This window comes from Pocillopora damicornis, chromosome 5 (assembly GCF_964200805.1).
Source record: "Pocillopora damicornis chromosome 5, jaPocDami1.2, whole genome shotgun sequence".
NCBI lineage: Eukaryota > Metazoa > Cnidaria > Anthozoa > Scleractinia > Pocilloporidae > Pocillopora > Pocillopora damicornis.
Window position 1 is genome coordinate 26,585,725 of NC_142674.1, and position 5,680 is coordinate 26,591,404.

Consider the following 5,680-nt stretch of genomic DNA (forward strand, 5'->3'; position numbering starts at 1 on the left):
GCACGGAAGGAGGAGTACAAAAAAAGGAAGGCAAAACCAGCTGTACCTTCACTGAAAAATGAAAAGAGCCAAATTGACCCCAAAAGCCAAATTGGCCCCAATTTCTCGAGGGCCAGTTTGGCCCATCAAGGTTCGTTTTGGACTATTTGAGCCAAAACGGGCGTGACAAGTACCATTTCGACCCCTCCAAAATCTGAATTGGCCCCTATAAATTCTACTTTGGAACTTTTTCTCAATTTGGCCCTTCCAAGAGCCAAGTAGGATTGACCAATTTGGCCCCAACGAGGTGCAATTTTTGAAAAAAAAAAAAGAAAATATGAAAATAATTTTCGTTTTTCGACCATATTTCGTTCCCTATACTATTCCTTATAAAGTGTTCAAATTTTCAACGGTTCCTCTCGTAACTGAACACCGAGTCACACAACGAATTAATCATTGGCTTTTTCTCGAGACGTGAGCGTGAGCTGGCTGTGATGGCATTAGTCGAACCTAGACCACGTGCGTCGGAAACAATAATGAATTATAGCAGCGAATTAGTCACTGAAGAGGCTGTTTCTTGGCTACAGTCGCATGGAATGAGACTTAAGAAAGGAAAGGTAGGCAAAAGAAATTTCTTAACAACGTATTTTACTGCAACTTTACATTCACAAACTTGACCGCTCCATTGATCTTTGTTCGTATCTTATCTTGCAGAAAAAGACGGTTGCGGTGGCCAAGATCTCCTTGCGATCGCCCAAGATGCAGACGTACCAAGGCACTACATCCCTATTATAAAAGAGCGTCTAAAGCTCAAGAAATTGATTGCAATGAACGCTGAACCTAGAGATGACACGAGTTCTTCGTCGGTACGATAATTAATTTTCCCACCAGAGAATTTGACGCATGAATGGTTCGCCTCTTCTCCCGAGTCTTGTTGAGTCTCAGCGGTTTCGCAACTAAAGTCACGTGATCAAATTTTGGCGCCGAGAGATAGAGACGGTTACAGTTCGAATACTGCATTTGCACAAGATGGATTTAACTTATTTCAAGATTCTCTGATTTTAGGATCTCTCACTCTGAATTCTTAATCTTTTTCTTGAAAAGATGAACTGATATTTTTATGTCTATGTCTTTGTTTGCATCCACTTAAGCTGATTTTTTGGCTATCACTCTTTCAGCGTGCAGAATCAAGTCCTTCGAGTAAGACGGTTCAAACGTCGATTGATGATTCAGAAAACATCAGCGATTATGAAAATTTAGAGGTGACATTGGCACCGAAAGAAATGGGTAAATCAATATTATAAATCGCTCAAGGATCTCTGTTTTATGGACGAGGCGACAGAACTGAGCACTGTCTAAGTAAGTTCTTGTATATTAAACTTAGCAGGATGGTGAAGAGTACATTATCGACTACTTTCTTTCGATTATATCCTAAAGGAAAACACACAAGGTGCCAGTTGGTCAGTTAAAGATGACAAATCTCGGGGATTGCACCTACAAAAATGGCGAGATTTGCTTTATTTTTATTGAAATATATTAGATATGTATTTACTTGCACCATACATAAAACAAAGTAAACCCAATTTTTAAATCTGGTAAATTAAAAAATTAGTGAATTGATAGGATGTTATCAGACACTTTAATTTTTTTGAAAACAAATATTTACCTACAGGTTCCTCCTGAATGGCTTTCGAAATTCCAACTACCATCGAGGGTAAGAAACTTTTCTTTGTTTTGTTTTTTAAGTCTACAAGCAATCCTTATTTATTCATGAATACTGAACTAAAACTGAAGTGCATAGATGTATGATTTCTTTTCTTGATAAGTACATATACAGTTTGGTGAAAATACATCATTGATGATCACCATTATTGTGTTTTTACTTCTTATGCACAGTTTGCTTACAAATATTTTGCAACTTTGTAGTTGCAAAAATTTACTGTTCTCCGACAACAAATTAATTTGCTCATTTGTTTGTTTTTTTGTACAGTTCTCTGCCTCAGTAGAGTTGGATACCCAGAAGGGATATCTCATCAGCAGTACTCTGAGCAACAGTGGATTGCAAAAAAAAATTATTGCAGAGTATCCTTGTATGGTTAGCAGGATACTAGACTAAGTTGACTTGGAAACTGAATGGATTGGTATGGTCTAAAAATCTATTGCTTCACCTCTTCTGCTTGCAGTGAAGAGAGAAAATTTTGTGGTGCTGAATCTCTTGCCTTAAAATAAAAAGTTGCAAAATAATCACTCTCACCTTTTAAGTTCATGACCTTTGTTCTTGTGTGTTTGTCATCACATTCATTTAATGAAGTTGTGACCATTTTGGAGGTACAATTCCAAAAAACTGCTACTTTGGTACTAAGATGAACAGCTAAAATTTCTGAGCCCATTTGCCAATGAAGTCCAGATACAAAGGTTCAAGTACTTTGGGGTTGTATTAATTTTGCCTTTTTGTTTAGTTTCTTTGATTTTGCAATTTTTTAAAATATTCCTGTTGTCAAACCATTAGATAAATATTGGACATAGAATAGCTGATTTTTTTCAGATATTTTGGGAGTCATACATTAGTTTTTCAAGTCTTGAATGGGAGACAAATTACACACATTGAGCTAAACTTCCACTTCCATTTCTGGTGTTTTAGCTTATAGTTTTAGAAAAACAATATGTATATATAAATATATGTAAATGTGGGGGTAGAGTCTACCTTGGCATAAAGTGCACAATGCTGTGGTAGTAGAGCTAAGTATACATAAGTTAAAGAATTAAAGAGGACACATCAATTCTCTGTGACTCAAAATTTCGCACCTAAGCGCTTGTCAGACAGAACTTTTCTGTCTGACAAGCACTTAGGCACAAAACTCAGTCACAGAGAATTGATGCATCCTCTTTAATTCTTTAACTTAAGTGTGTATATATATATATATATATATATATATTCTTTTTTTCTGGCTACAGGCACTTTTTGCACTTTGGCTTGATTTTAATGTGGTTGTAAAACTTGTTTTTATTGCATAGAGTAGCTGATGTTGATTCAGCAATCAGAGATTATGTCCAGCACAAATTTTAATTGTTGGAGATCTTCAATACATCAATCACCTGAATATAGTAACAGAGGGAAGTGTAATTTGTCACTTCTCATAAGAAAAGATTCTTGATGCTCTCATTGGGTTACTTGGCTTATTTATTTTTCTTACAATCGGTCAAAGGCAATTTTGACTTTTTTTAGAGCAAGCATTACTTGAAATTGGGCACAGGCAGACTCTTGTCACTGTTTCCTCTATTTTCAATGACTTGGCAAATGCCTGCGGTAGTACTTGCTGATAGTTTATATTTTGATAATATCTAGAGTAGTAATATGAGTGCATGTATTCTCACATCCACTGGAAGAATACTCTTTGCTGCTCTAAGGCTCTTTGTTTTTCATATGCACAAATAAAACAAGATCTATATTCTGGTGCAGGAACTGGACCATTTGTTGCCTCTGTCTTATTTTGATAATTTTCTGTACTTTAAATCAGTCTTAATTATAAGCTGCTTTACATTACCACATTTGCTAAGTCATTGAAAAGGGAAGCTTTACTCACAAGTGTCTCTTGGGTGTAATTTCTTGCAATGCTTGCACTGTTAAGAAGTATACTGATTTAGGGAAGAGATCTATTTTAGAAAATGGTTGAATTAATGTTAAATATGTATGTATGTTATATTCTTTCACATGATGTTTCAAAGTTTGTCTGTTTTATACCACAATTAAGATTCTTAATAACTGTAAAATCAGGTAGCATAAAAGGTTTTTACAGAAACAATATCTAGAAGCTAATAAATGAGTGTTTGAAAGATAAAGTATGTGGTGTATTTTCATTATTTGAATGTAAGGGGGAAAATCAGCATGGAGAGGAAAGAGCCCTCTACTTCTGAAGTGGCCCACAACGGAGCTGAATTGGCTCTTTTTAAAGGGGCCATTTGTGAGAGGGCTGAAATTTCGGGGGCTGTTTTGGCCCCTATAAATTTCAAAGTGGCCCCTGTATTTTTCAAATTCACCCTTCACATGGTCCAATTTGGCCCCTACAACGGGGTCAATTCAGCCCCAAAATTGGTGCCAAAAACAGCCCCATTTCAATGGGGCTGAATTGACCCTAAGCAAGTGCCAAACTGGACTCACTCGTTTTGGCCCCATTTTTGGGGCCAAATCAGCTCTTTTAATTTTACAGTGTTGTACCTACACCAATTTTTCAAGCTATTTTTCCCCCAGACACTGGCGGAGACTACAACAAACATGGTTTTATGTCGAGGCAACATTTTCTCCAAAGAAATGACGGTTACAAGTAAACATATGTTTCTATGCGAGCGAAACCTATAAGAAGGTGATATATTTGAACGTAAATAAATCTTTACAGTTATTTTGGTGTTTCAAATGCGTATGTGGACAAGTTTTGTAAACCTAGTGCGTCCGCTACCTTCGGAGGATAAATCTCATAAATGACATTTATCCCATCCCATTGTTTACAGTTGTTGTTGCTTATTTTTTAAGTTCAATTCTGTTCGTATTCTCAATTTACTTCTCTATGTGCTTGTAAATACATCAGCGATGCATTTCCTTTGCTTATCCTTTACAGTTGGCTTGTACGGAATTAAACAAAGGGCTTCTCGAATGGCTTCGTCCATAAAACATGATACGCTACGCTTTTGTTGAAAGATATTCGTTTATCACATGATATTCACTAATCAATTTGATAGGAACAGTGGAAGTGTGGGAAGTATTTATTTTTTTGCGCTCCTCCCTCGCGCTCACCTAACGCTTGTCTCCGTTTGCCAATGAGACGCAAAAAAATTACGCCGGTTCTCCAAGCAAGACAAGGTGTGGCGTGACATAGTCGGCAACAAGTTATCGATTAGAAAGATATTTCTAAATATTGAACTACCAAGTCAAAGACGGAAATGATTACGAAGCACGAAAATATAATCTCTTGTCATGAACTGTTTCGACGGTTGATGATCAAACTTTGGGCTGCTTGATGGCTGACAGTTAAACCCATTGAGACCCTTCAAAGCGGACGCTTTACCTGAACTGCACCCGAAACTCATCTAGAGACATGTATTGTAACTTTAATCATCATATGACCCGTATGGACCCGCGCACCCTTCTTTTATATGCAAGTACATCCTATCTAGGTTGAGACAAAAATTTCGAAATCTCGAACACTAAGTGGTAAAATGTTCATTGACTGAGTTTGGTCGGGCCGGACCGGATAATAAGCACTAGTATGACCTCGAGCCAAAACTTTACCTGCCCGGCCCTTCCATCCAGTCGATAAGTACATTTTACGTAATTTTTTCCTCTTTCAAAGTTATGCTATTTGCCAAAACAGCAATAAAACTCACAACCAAAAACGGGATGCGCACGCTCCAAAAAATTAATCCGCACTTTAGGTACATTACGTTTACATTTCAACAAAAAATCGCCTATATTTTATTATGTTTCAATGGTGACGATGAACGAAGGTATATGCATTCGATTAAATCAAATTGAATGAATAAAAAAAAAAAGAATAAAAATTTTACTTGACTTATGTAAGCGGTCAAACCAAATATGCCAAAGAGGGTTAATAAAAAATAATGGTTACTTACGGCCTTATTGTCACAAGGTCAGGTAAGATAATAAAAGAGAATAGAAAAGACAGTAAAATCATAAATCAGCAAATTG

At 36.6% G+C, this 5,680-nt stretch overlaps 1 long non-coding RNA gene across 2 annotated transcripts; it reads left to right on the forward strand.

The window, feature by feature from the left end:
• Positions 1–863: 863 nt before the first annotated feature.
• LOC149046235 (uncharacterized) lies at positions 864–3,819 on the forward strand. Of its 2 annotated transcripts, none has more exons than XR_016186651.1 (3): positions 864–1,484; positions 1,652–1,693; positions 1,970–3,819. It is a non-coding gene; the product is annotated as an uncharacterized LOC149046235 (long non-coding RNA). The 2 variants fall into 2 exon arrangements; XR_016186652.1 differs by having other exon boundaries at positions 864–1,338.
• Positions 3,820–5,680: the final 1,861 nt, after the last annotated feature.